The following is a 14,507-nucleotide window of genomic DNA, read 5'->3' on the forward strand; positions in this document are numbered from 1 at the left end:
AGTCATGCCCATGTGGTCAAATAATGATCAAGGACACATTCCACTGAGATCCTGGGTCTCAGTGGGATGATGCCATCTGTCTACTTCTACCTAAGGGAACGTAAACTGGATATCATGCAAGTCCTGTTCTTATCACACAAGCCCTGTTCTCTTCTCAATCATATTAGAGAAAGAACCTGGGTACATACCAGCTTGGAAGCTTTCCTTATCCCACTTTCTCTTCATTAACATAACAAGTCTACCTATGGCATGGACTCTCTTTCCCAGACTCCTCCTTAACCCAGCCTCCCTGCCCAACATGCCTTATCCAGCATGCCTTTCTCTCCCCACCCCCTTTTTGGTATTTATTTCTCTTTTTAATCTGATTTTAGCTGTTATAGCACATTGATTGGGGGGAGGGAGAAATGAAGGTAAAAAACAACAACAACCAAATAACAACTAGAAACCAGCAATCTTGGGACTAATAGGGGGTGGTGTGTGTATGTGGCGGGGGATACTGAGACCAATGCCAGGTCTGCAACTGGAGACATTATCACATAGCAGGACTAATGGAATACACACACATGGGACTTCCCCATGAATGAAAAATAACACCCTAACCATGCTTCAGAGACACAACAGCTATGCTTTAGAGGCAACAACCTGTGAGAGGTACCACCAAAGCCCCACCACCACTACCACCACCACTTTAATAGTGGTTCAAAATCTGTATGTGATAACCTCCACTCATACTGGATCCCCAGTAACTGAAGCTTTTAATGAAAATAAAACCAACATCATAAATGCCAAGATTATACTTAGAGATGGGAGTCATGCAGTACCTCAGATGCCATTGGACTGCAACTTCCTGCATTCCTAACTATTCACTAGGTTGATGTTAGAAGTCATAGTCCAAAAACATTTGGAAAGCTGCATGATGAGTACCCTTCCTGTATAATTAAGTTTGGTAAATACGATGTAGACAATACTTTCACAATGTTGTTATTGCATATAGTTTTCAATCAGTTTGGCTTGGATTGTAACTTAATTTCTGTACTTCAAACATAATTCATATTCACAGAACACAGCTTTTCTGCTATTCCTTTCCTTCTTAAGCCTTTTGCACCCCTGAAGATGTATTCCTAAAAGTTGACATCCCTCGGAAACGGTGGAAGATAATGTAGATGGGGGAGGAAAGTCAAGGGCTGTTTTTCCTTTATGTGAACAGAAGACCAACTTCAGTTCAAATCATTGTCTGCCACTAATAATTGCAAGTAATTATGGATTGCCTGGAAAATAATAAATCATTTTAAATAAACAAGAATGGCATATTCACAGGTGACTAAAAATATTATTTGTGAGAAATTTCTAACACAGTGGTAAACATATGGTTCAAAGAATAATTCTGAGTAGATTGCAAGAAGGCCAGAAATCACCTCTCAGGAGCAGCAATATGGATTCATTTTGTTTTCTTAAAATATCACATGAAAGGTGATGTAAGATTCTCACTACTTTCAAATCTGTGTTCTTAACCTTGAAAATGGTGCATCTGTGATGCGTTACCCTCATTTTAATACCTCTGGGTGCACATCACAATTTTTTTCAGCTGCAGTTATTCTAATATGCCAGTGCAAATTGATAACCAAAAAGATACTATTATGAGTATTAGAGTACATAAAAACCAATAGAAAATCATTAGTACTGATTTTCAACAATTTGATAATGCCATCAAAACACTATCCATCCATCCATCCATGCATTCTATTCAGTATATTAAAATACTATTACTAATACCAAAACTAATCTGTGTGTTTATAAACAATTGTGCCAACCCAATGGAAGAGATTACAAAGATGTTTCTTTCTCTTTCTTCAAAATGCATCTCTTCAAAACCTGTCTTAGCTATTTCCTCAACATTCCTTTCGGACATTTCAAATAGTAGCCAGCCCAGCCTATAAGAATAGTATGAAACAACTTACACACAACTAATCTCTGTTAGTCTAGTGAGATGTTGGAAAAATGCAGCTATCTAATGGTGTTCTTAAAATCTGGTGGAGACATCATCTCATGAGGATTAGTAGTCTGACCAAATCCCCCATCCCTTATGGATTCAAGGAAGGAATTAAAATTAAGCTTCCAAACAGATGATCCTTTCAGTGTACTGTTTCCGCAGACTTATGTCTACAACTAGTGGTCATTCACTTTCCAAATAAGGTGCTGTACCATGTAAACTAGCTACCAGTTCAGGAAAGCAAAGGTAAAAGAGGAGGCCACTCAAAAATAAACATGGATGGAGAGATTGTATTATTAGCTTGTGTTGTTTTCCTTTCCCTTTAGTTATTTTCTCATTCTCTTCATGTATCATTTCACATTTGTCCTCCTCCTGTCTCTCTTCCTGGATGCAGGAGAGATGCTTAGGGGTGGCAAACATTTTTCTTCCAGGGCCTATATTAGATTTCTATGCACATATGTGCACCAGGATAGCTGAGGCCTGTATTCTTATGAAAACCATGCCTGAGAGGAAAAACCTTCAGAAGAGAGTCCGCTTGGAGAATTGCAGTGAGAAGATGAATGGGCATATTTTCCAAACGGGGGTGCCTTTCTGTATTCCTGTGGTTGGCTGTTTTTGTTTTGGATTCTATCCCACATATTTCTGAAATAAAATTAAAGAGAGGCTTTGAAACTCTTTTAAAAAGTTCAAAATATCCAGGAATTTGGCTCAGTTATTATGAAGCAATAAATGTATGCTTTAGTGGTTATGTGCACATGAAGTTTGAAACATTAACATCTAACATTATTAACCAATATCAATTTCCTGAGACATTTTCCATAAAGCAGTCATTTTGGTGGAACATGGTTCAATTAAATCAGCAGACTGTAATGATAATTATTTACCATGAAACAGTACATCTTATCCTAAAGGTTTTTTTAAAAACTATATCCAAACATCTAATGACAAAAAAAGTCTCTTGAGGTTGGGAAATACAAATTGCTATATTCTGCAGTATAGGCAAATAATAAAGCAATGTAAAGTTTTGTACTTTACATCTTTTTCTACTATAAACATGAAACACTTACCAGACTTCAGTGTTTAAGATCTTTTCAAAAATGTGTGTGGATGAACGTTATCCTTCTAACAATTGGAATGCTAACGATATGTACTAAGCAGAATATTGTACTGAAATATATGGTATTTCTTAATGAATGCAATTGTGCTTATGGTTAGGGTAACAAGACTAAAAAGCCAGAACCAGAAGTGAAAACTAACATTTGCCGTTTTCCTATGGTTACACTTCATTTTGATTTATTACATACTATTACACTTGCCAGAGTCGGTTTGTCAGCTTTTACGAAAATACGCTTGAGTTCAGCTATAAGAGTCTGTACTCTCCCAGCTTTTATACTTCAAGAATGTCAATGCAACTAGCAGAAAGAGAAGGAGGGAGAGACAGGCAGGGGGATAGAGATCTTTGTTGTATTACAGAAGAGTTGTACTATTATACTGCTTCATGAAAAAGTCATGAAAAAGAAAATCCAGTGGTAGTATGATTCTCTCAGGTTTTCTGATGGAACATAATTGGAAAGAGCATTTTCCCTTCATACAATGGAGTGCTGAAGTAGCTCATGGTTTTCACTGCGCAGGAGGTTCACCACACAATTTTGAGCCACCTTCAGCCTGTACAGACCAAGTTCCTTATCACACTACATTATTTTAGCATGACATTCCACATTAACTACCATAGGAACAGCCTGGGAAATTCTGGGGTTTCAAGTTTAATAGGGTCCAAGAGTTCTCTAGATAAGATATCTAAATGACCCTCCCTAAACTGAAAATCCCAGGTTTCCATAAGATGTTGCCATGGCAATTAAAGTGGAATATGGCACTATTACAGTGTAACCGTGATAATGATCCATGGGCACTGTGCAGTGGAGGCCTTTCCATGTAAACTCAAATCACATTTCATTAGATTCATTGGGACATATTCCCATGTAAACATGTATAAGTATTGCAATCTAAGGGCCCGAACAGATGGCCCATAAAAGATGCCTTCAGGGCATCATCACAGTGCAGTGTTTACATGCCACATGCTCTGATGATGCCCTGAAGCTGCCTGGAACCTGGGTGGCTACCCAGTCATGGGTTGCTCCAAGCCACTCCAGTGGTGCAGCATTTAATATGCTGCATGCTGCCAGAGTGGCTTTCAGCTGGCTTCCAGCCATGGCGGGGCAGGAAAAACAGGCTTTTTGCCAGCTGAAAAAAGAGTGGATCTTTGTTGCTCCTTTTTGAGATGGCTTTAAGGTGGATTGGGGCCGTGGCATTTGTTTGCCACAGTCCCAATCTGATTTTGGAATGGGCGGCTTCAAGCATTCATACATTTTTCAAATATTGGAGAAACATTTTTATTTTTTAAAAATATTTTCAAAGATCCTTTCCATCCTTAGAAAATAGTTGTTTAGTTACATGGTTCTCACCTTTTAGTCCGCAGTTCCCTGAGAAATGGCTAGCATGACCAAAGTCAGGGATTCTCAGAATTAAAGAGAAAACACATACAGTTACAGAATAGAACAAAATAGTGACTCAGAATCAGTGCTGAAATAAGAGCAACTATTTGGATTATTGCCAGGCTATTTTCTCCCTGTGACCAGCATGCAAAGCTGTGCTCCTCTAGGGATTTATCCTGCTCTTGGTGAAGTAGATAATGGGACCATTACATGTACCCATAAGACTGAGACTAAGATAGTAAAGGTAAACCAAGCCCTATGAGTAATGTGTTAAGGAGTTGCTCATGTTTAGCCAGGAGAAGAAATGTGGATCCAGACCGAGACAGCAGAAGGTGTCATGACCAGCCACGAGGAGGACTCAGAGGACTCAGAGGACTTGGAGGAGGACTCGGCTCCACAGGTACAGGAAGAACCTGAGGCTGTGCCAGGGTCCAGTTCTGCCCTACCAAGTCCCAGCTCTGCTCTCCCAGCCCCAGTAGAGTTGGTTCAACCAGACCCTAGCTCTGTGGGATCTTCTTCAGTGGATCCTGGGGCTACGCCTGGCCTACGCCGAGCTCCTTTGTCAGAGTCTATTTGCTTCCATTAGTAAACCCTGCTTGCTCTGACTCCCCTGGATTCCTTGCTTCCTAGACCTCTGACTCCCTTTGAATCTTTGGCCTTGGACCAGACTCGTTGACCAACTCTGTGGCACTCTTGAACTCAGACTGGACTTGTAGAATTGCTCTCTGTAATTCTGAACCTTGGACTGGTTTGTGGCTTATTCTATTTGGACGTCGGACTGGTACTGTTGCTTATGAAATTGCTTCTTGGCAGCTCGGCATGATTTACTTTTGCCGAGCAGGCTCTTTTCATCCATGTGAGTGTGTGATGGCAGCACTCCCAGACAGATGGCACTATGGGGCAGGACATGCTTTTGCTGGCCTCCAATGGAGGAGAAGCCAGTGATGACTGTATCAGACACAGAGTTCCTTCTCTCCTACCACTACCTGCCAAGAGTTACAGGGAATCCTTCAGCACCCTTTTGGTGAAGGTTCTGGAACTGCCCTTTTAGGTTCATGGATCTGAAGGGTGGGAAAGAAGACTACTCTTGTGGCTGGCCTGTGAGCTTTGCCCTCATTTAAGTGACTTGGGCTGGTATTCTTCAGGTCTTCTAGTAGATGGTCAGATGGGGAGCAACTCAGTTACAGTGGCAACTCAGTTACCCTTGGCATCTACTGTTGTTTGGTTTCAGGACATCCCCCCCCCCCAAATAAAATCCATGGATACTCAAGTCCCATTAAATACAATGGCATAAGGAAATGGTGTCTTCTATATAAAATGAAAAATCAAAGTTTGCTTTTGGAATTTATATATTTTAAGAAATATTTTTATGTCATGGGATAGTTGAATACATGGATAAAAAATGGTGAATACAGAGGGATCAGTTCAAGTGCTTTTCCAATAGGAAGGCTGAGGAGGCAAGACATGATGCCTGCATCAGCTACTCCTGCACTAGGTTGTTCCCCCCTCTTACCTTTTTCTAAATTCAACACAGTTTAAATTCTAGGTTAAATAAAGTGGCCCGTATTCAACCCTTTTCAACTCAATTTTCTGCTTTGTCTCATTATTTTTTGGTTGGTCAGCAAAGAGCTGTCACATGAAAGATGGAACAAGTTTCTTTTTCTGCTTTGCAGGGATAAGACTAGATCCAATTGATCAGAAAGGATCAAGAAAGGAGATTTCAATTAAACATTAAGGAGACCTTCCTGATTTCGAGGACCATTTAACAGTATCATGGACTATCTCCAGAGTTGCTGGACTCTCATTTAATTGAGTTTCTTCTTTGACATTGGTTGGTTATTGATTGCTGCCTTGGCAGAGGTCAGACTAGATGACTCTAGGAATCTCTTCCAACTCATGATTCAATGTATCTGAATAGCCAATCATACAAAGTCACTATTCATTTATCAATAATAGCTCTTCAGCTTTATTTTAACCATAACAAGATTTTAATAAGTGGAACCAAGGTGCACAACTCTGCCATGTTTGTTAAAAGTGTGGGTTTAACTTTAGCTGCAACATAATAATATTAGATTTGTACCACTGTGATTAAGTATAATTCAGGCAAGTGAACTTGGAAACAGTTCACCAGTGACTGTGAATAGAAGGGTGGGCAGAATGTCAAGGTGCAGGTTGAAGTATTTTATTCTGTTCCAATTACTTTTAGTGCTTTTCTATGAACATTCAGAAATATGACATGTAAATATACAGAATAGGAATCAAAAGGAAAATTACCATTATTTGTTTCCTGGATTAAAAAGAAAAAGTGGTTTCACAACTTTCAGGAAGCCTAATTGGAAGAAAACCACATTGAAATCTAAGGGCAGAATGCAAATTCAGTATTCAATCAACCCAAAGTTATTTTAGGAAATTATTCTGCACAATAATACATGTGGGTTTCCTGTGTGAAAAAATACTGGTTTTGTTTTGGGTTTTTTTTGCAGTAAAAAGAGCTATCATGCACACAAATTTTAATAGCCACACATGTGTTAGACATGCTTTCTGTTTTCTATGGGTGACAAAAACTCAGAACATTGGCATATATGTGCCTGCATACATGTGTGTGCATACACATGCATGTACACACACACACACACACACACACACTCACCTAGCTATCTGTGAGCAGTAATTTTGCACAATACCCCCATGTGTATTTCTGTGCAGAGTAATGTCCTGAAATAAATCAAGATTTTCAAATACGAGGGGAGAACTGCTCAGAAATATTTGTTTTCTTCCAAAGAGAAAATTGTGGGGATTATTCAGTCTCACATGTGGCAACAAAATAATTGAATATTTACATCACTGCCAGATGCAGAAAAGAAAATGCAGATAATTATGTTTTGTATCCAATGTTCATTCACCAACTTTAAAAGAAATTAGCTCAAGTGAACTTTACCAGAGCATGGTCTCCAGCATTATGTAGAATCTGACCTAGAATGCTGAAGTTGCAAATATGTTGTTTACACATGAACTATAAATCAAATAAAGAACCATCTGCAGTAGATATTTTTAAAAGGAGCAGTAAACAGATCAATATCACCTCAAAATAATATTGATTAATATTATATTCATGTATGGCAATTGTCTACTCTACCATCAGCTAGACTCAGCTGAAATGTAAAGAGATCCTGTTTTACATAAACAGAGGGAAAACTAAAGCCTTTCCTGGAACTATATCAGACCAGTGAAAGCATACTAGGAAAAGAAATCAATTGGAAGTTAAAGCAAGATGACTGGGTAATTCCAGCTATGATAACTGAATGAATCTTCCTTTGAAAATACAGAACTATGACCCTTACGGATTAGAGTGGCAAGCAAAAGGTCACTTCGTGCTACTACTCAGAAAGGAAGAAAGAGTACTCATGGTATAATATGCAGAATTGTTTAGAATCACAGATTCTGAGACAGAAAATAGCAAAGGGCTGGGAGGAGACAAAATTATTTTCATCAACTTCCATTAGTTAAAGTCTATTTAATTACTGCTCAGAATACAGCAGCAGAATAGTACCAAACTATATATATTTTGTGGAAAATATATGGAGGGTTGTGTTTTCAGCTTCAAATCAAATGTACCTTAAATATGTTACAGGGATGTCTGGAAGATAAACTTGAAAGACACAGTTTGAGCTGTACATGGAGGGAGATGGGACTCCTAGAGATTTTACTAGTGTTCAATATGCTTTGCACACTGCAGTACTGCTTACAGAAAATAATCTTGCAGTTGTATTCTTCTCCCAGGGTAGCCTTCAAATACTTCGTTTGTGTAATGAGCACTCTGCAGATAACTACAGATACATGTCATATATTTCAACATATGCAGCTGGGAACTAACTGTATAAACCAGATGTCCCAGAACATTTTCTCTACAGATACTCATGCTACAATAGATGACATGTCAGTATTGGTTAACCATGTATACAAGCAGAGACTGGTTAGAGGCAAATATCCTAGAAGTCCAGACTTTGGGGAAATGGAAGCTACCCAGTGTTCATAGTAAAAGTCTTTGGAATTTCTCTTGAAAAGGAAAATTATATAAATAAGCAAGTTAGACCTTGGGCTCTAACCCTGCCAAAATATAGATGTTGTTTATTATTATATATTTTGTTATATTTTACCCTTCCTTCAAAAAAGCAGCATATATGTTTTGCCTCCTTCCCATTTTATCACCACACCTGTCCTGTGTTGTAGGCTAGGTTAAATGGTAATGACTGTAAACAGTAACCTAGAGAACTATATATGCAAGTAATATTGGAACCTGAGTTGACTGGTCAAATGTACTATCCATTATGCCATCCTGGTTCTTCCGCCTATTTGAATTTCGGACTTTCAGAATATGGCTGAGTTTCTTAAAATGTGGATTCTTCAAATTAGAGTTAGTAAATTTGATTGCTTCATGTGGGGTATGGCACAGCCTTCTCAAACCATAATAATGATTGCAAAGAGGTTGAAGTATAGCAGCTGAGCAGCTAAGATTTTGGGCTTTCAGATTAGAAATCTAGGTCAATCTGCACTAAGAAGATGTGCTTGGTTCCTAACTGTTGACAGGGGCACATTTCCAAGCACAAGTTCCCAAGGCTTTGGGATCTGCTTTTTGGAGATAAACAGCTTGGATCTATATAAATCTCATTTCTGCTAAGTTGGTGTATCAAGTGCGTCATGGTTTCCTTTTAATTCTAGCTAATTTCAACACATTCTACAAGGCAGCGTAAGAGTTTGTGCCACTCACTAGAAATAAATGAAGGAGCTCTTATACTAATATCCAACAACATATTTGGGAGGAAAGCAGAATATATACAATAGACTAGCAGATATAGTTGGTAGAGTTACTAAATTAAATGTACTAGGGGTGGCAAGATTGAAGAGCCAATGTGCTATAGTGATTTAATCATTGGTCTATGACTCTTGAGATCCCTACTCAGCCACGGAAACCCACTGCATGACCTTGAGCAAGTCACATTCTTTCAGCCTCAGAGGAAGGCAAAAGCAACCCCTCTCTGAATAAAGCTTGCCAACAAAACTGCATGATGACATTCTTGGTCACTGGCCATGCTAGCTGCTCCATTTAGCTCAGTATTGCCTTCACTGACTGGGATTGGCTCCAAAGAGTTTCAGACTGGAGTTTCTCTTAATCTTTCCTACAGGTACCAAGGACTGAGACTTCTCAATGTTCTCCTCCCCCCCCCCATTCCAAATTTTATTCAACCCCAGATCCAGTTTTGTATTTTTGTGTCCATTTTGTACATATGTACATATTTGCTTGTGTGCATTTTTTATACCTTTATTAGTTATATGCACTTCTAAAACATCTAAAAGCCACTCTGGGAGCCTTTAGGGCTGAGGTATAAATACCGTAAATAAATAAATAAATAAATAAATTGTTTGTGTGCATTTTAGGAATATGTACATTACCCATTGAGGATCTGATAAATGTGCGCATGTTGCCCAGCTCTCCCATCCACTCCCCAACCTGTGAATGTACCACAAGCCTACATATGTATGGACTGTAAATTGGACAGTAAATTGACTCCATGTCTGTCCTCAGTTTTTGGAGGGATAGTTTAAGACAAATTGTTTTTGTTTTCTTTATTAAAAGAAAACCTCAACAGATAAAATCCCTCACATAACTCTTACTGAACCTTTTGCATGAAAAATATGTGCTCTCCTACTGAATCAATATCATTTATCAGAGAGAATATCATTGTAGACAAAATGTAACTTTCATTTATGCAAGACACAAGAGAGGGGGAGGGCAAACATTTGAGATCCTAATTGTAAGAAGCACATTTTGAAATTGTCACAGTTTGATAGTACATCATCATCACCAAAATCACAATTAAAGCATCTAGAAAATGAGTCCCTCGCAAAGGTATTTTATCCCTACCCCTTAGGTCATAGCCTTTAAACCTATTTGTAGAATGCTCCACATATTCAGCTATTATACTGACCTTGCTGTTCTCATGGAGAGAAATTTCATTCCCAATGCTCCTTATCACCCTGGCAGCAGCATAATTGTGGTGAGAAACAATATATTGATATGTTTGATCTGTGAACCTTTAATTCCAGTAAAGCACCTGCTTCCATAAACTCTGGAAAAAGATGGACTTAGATGCACATTAAAGCCTTTGTTGTTTAAATCTCAATTCCCTGACTGACAGAAGTTCTCCTGAATATAAATTACCAACATCTTTGCTCTGACATTAAATTAATGCATCCTCATCCATGCCTCCCAGAATCTTTCATTTCTTAAAACTGATCCAACTATGTATTTTTGGATGTAGCATTACTACATTTTCTGAAAATATACAGCATCTTTAACCCTGAAACCATGTAATTTAGCTAAATTTCCAAAGTTTTGTTTATATGTTAATTATATAGCATTGAATGGGTTGAGGAACTATGGCAGGAAATGGATGTACTTTCATAAACCAGTGAGGTATGAATCCATAAACCATTTTTGTTGTTGTTGTTGTTGTTAACTGCCTTCAAGTTGATTTCGAGCCATGGCAACCCTGTGCATGTCCTCTACTGCTATGCTCAGTTCCTGTAAACTCATACCCATGACTTCCTTAATAGAGTCCATCCATCTAGCATGCAGCCTTCCTCTCTTTCAGCTTCTCTTCACCTTTCCTACAATCCCCCCCCCAATGAGTCGTACCTTCTCATGATGTGTCCAAAGTATGACAGCCCCAGTTTTGTCATCTTGGCTTCTAGGGATCTACTCTAGGACCCATTTGTTTGTCTTTTTGGCACAGGATCCTCAGCACTTTTCTCTAGTACCCCATCCCAAATGAATTGATTTTCTTCTCATCTTTTTTTTTTTTTTTTTTAGCTATCCAGCTCTCAAATCTGTACATCCTAATAGGGAGTATAATGGCTTACAAGATTCTAACTTTTGTGTTCAGTTGTCTATCTTTGCATTATATGATCTTTTCTAGTTCTTTCATAGCTGCTCTCCCCATTCTTACTCTTCTTATGATTTCTTGATTGTAGTCCCTGTTTCTATCAATGTTTCATCCCAGGTATGAGAACTCTTTTACTACTTCTGTTTCTTCACTGTCTAGGTTGATTTTGTCTAGATTCTCTGTGATTATTATTTTTGTTTTCTTTATGTTCAACAGTCACCTTGCCTTTGTAATTTCTTCCTTCATCTTCCTTAGTAATTGTTCTGGGTCTTTGAGGTTTTCTGCTAGTATTATGGTGCCATCTGCATATCTTAGATTGGTGATATTCCTTCTTCCTATTTCCACTCCTCCTTCTGTATCCAAGCCTGCTTTTCTTAAAGTATGTTCAGTATATAAGTTAAACAGGCAGGGGTGATAAGATGCACTTGCTTGACCACTTTGCCAATTGGGAACCATGCTGTTTCTCCGTGTTCTGCTCTGATAGTAGCCTCTTGTCTGAAGTACAGATTTCTCATCAAGACTATCAGATGTGTTGGCACTCCCATGTCTTTAAGGGCATCCCATATCCCTTATAATATAAACCATTTCATTTTTCATATTTTTTTTTTATAAAAATGCATTTTGTGCATATTTGTTTCTTCTTCAACTTATTTTGCATTGGAACAATAGCCTTCAGGGCATACACACATAACTGCATTACAATCATGGGCACATCTCTTTAATTACAAAGCCACCTCCATGTGTACACCATCTGACTCTCTATGCAGAACTGGGATTGAATGCTCTTGAAACTGAAGCCTGGTTGATGACTATAGGTTTTGGGTTAAGATACATTTCAGTCCCAAGCCTCATGAATTTGGGGACCACTGACTTAGACAGACACTGGCCCAGGAGAAAGAATTCTGATTTTGATACTTTGTATCTTTTAGGGTGCATCTACACTGTTGAAATAATGCCATTTGACACCACTTTAAGTGCTGTAGCTCTATCCCATGGGGTACAGGGATTTGTAGTTTTACAAGGTCTTTACCTTTCTCTGCTAAAGAAGAATGCTAGTGTCTTCTGATCTCAAGATTCAGTAGGATGGAGCCAAGGCAGTTAAAGTGGTGTCAAACTGCACTATTTTTATAGTGCACATGCAACCCTAGTCAAATTGGCCTGTTATTTTTAAATACATTAATGTTATATTCTACCCTGTCTTCAAAACCACCCATTTGTATTTAAGTTTTCATTTGTAATAACTTCAATTTACTGCTTTATCATTCTTTTAACATTTTGTGTCCATTATATGTCAAAAGATTATTCTGAAACCTCTATTGAAAACTGGCTGTAACTTGAATGCTTAAACTACTCAGTAAAATTTTATTCAATTATAAATTGATCTGGTCAATGGCTGAAAAGAGATGCCATTAAAGAAGCTAAATTGCTGCACTGTAAGTGATTAGCCATACTCAACTGCATGCATAAGAAATAGATTTGTTGCTCCTTATAGGCCTCAAGGCTGCCATATTTTCTTCTGGATTCCAAATCTATCTAATTGACTTATGCAAAACATCAGAGAAGCAAGTGGCTAAGCAGTCATGCTAAATTGTTCAATCACTGAATCTTACATAAAAATCACTCTACAGTGCAAAAGAGGCAAAGTTAATATATCTCACAATTGGAGTGAGATCAGATTTGGACCTTTTGAAATCAGGGAAGTAATCATGACAAGCTTGGATCCCATTGGTTTCAATAAATCTGTTCTAAGCAAAACTAATTATGTGTCTAATACATATTTAAAAGCAAGTCTTTGAATTTTAAAAAGTCAAATAATCTATTGCTAAGAATAAGAGGATTTCAGGGAAATAAACAAAATAAACTCTCAGTCTCTCCATGATAAAGTTCCCGAATGAAGAAACTAAAGAAGCAAATCTATGAATATCTTGAATGTCATCGGCATCCCTTCTTGATTTTCCCATTATATTTCATATAAGGTAACAGCAAATAGTACACAACAGATATTTATTGACCACAGTTATGTCTACTGAAATAGGCTATTTCAAAATCTATGCTAAATATACCTTGATTAAAGTGACTGAAAAGTCTATAATGTAATATAAAAGGAGAACTAATACACCAGTCAATAAAAACAATGTTATAAGAAATCTAATATTTACAGTATACCTTGCTGAGAAATCAGGTTCAAAAATTTATCTGTTTATTCCTTTGTTTATTGGCAGCTAAGTAATAAAGAGGGTGAATTACGGTACTACATGGTACAACTTTTTTGAACATTAGTGAACTGCATGAGGGGTTATGTTAGCAAGGCCAGCAACAAACAATGTACAGGGCTCCCCCGGGTTACGAATTTAATTCGTTCCGCGGCGCCATTCGTAACCCGAAAAGCATTCGCAAGCCGAAGCCCCATAGGCGCTAATAGCGAAAGCCGCGATTTGGTGCAAAAAAGCGCCGAAAAGCACCAAAATTTTTTTCGTAACCCGAAATAACCTTCGTAACCCGGAACAATTATTTTTAATGGATTTTTTTCGTAACCTGGAAATTTCGTAACGCGGCGCATTCGTATCCCGGGGTACCAGTGTATATAACCAGTTCTTCAGATGAGTGAAATTACATGCTCCCAGATTCATTCTCAAAATGAGTGAAATGAACCTGACTCTGAAGAATGAGCAAGGCTATTGCCTCATTGTGACTTGTTTTAGCTAGCTCACCAAACTAAAGTACTCAGGGGATCCTGTCATTCAGGTCACCTCACAACTTTTTAAGCCCCAAATGTGATTTGACTACCAGGATGAAAGATATCGCCAATGCTGCTTTTTTTCTGGCTCTAATCACAGTTTAATCCTGTCTGTAATGACCTATTAAGCTTTAACATGCAGTTCATCTCTAATCAGGATATTTTGCCCTTACCATCTTCTTTATAGAGATGAAAACAAGAAAGGAATGAAACCAATGAAAATTAACAAGTGAAGCCCAAGGATACAGATTGCATGTGCACTGACTGCTTTGGCCTTGTAGATTACCTTAGATGGCAATTTATTCAGTATCAGAATGATCCATCCAGTCCCTTGGTTAGTGATG

General features: G+C 38.1%; 1 protein-coding gene across 1 annotated transcript in view; it reads right to left on the minus strand.

Moving 5' to 3' along the window:
* The window catches only part of LOC121922129 (contactin-associated protein-like 4), a 363,219-nt gene that overhangs the window by 216,088 nt on the left and 132,624 nt on the right, over positions 1-14,507 (minus strand).

The sequence above is a fragment of the Sceloporus undulatus genome, chromosome 2 (assembly GCF_019175285.1).
Source record: "Sceloporus undulatus isolate JIND9_A2432 ecotype Alabama chromosome 2, SceUnd_v1.1, whole genome shotgun sequence".
Taxonomy (NCBI): domain Eukaryota; kingdom Metazoa; phylum Chordata; class Lepidosauria; order Squamata; family Phrynosomatidae; genus Sceloporus; species Sceloporus undulatus.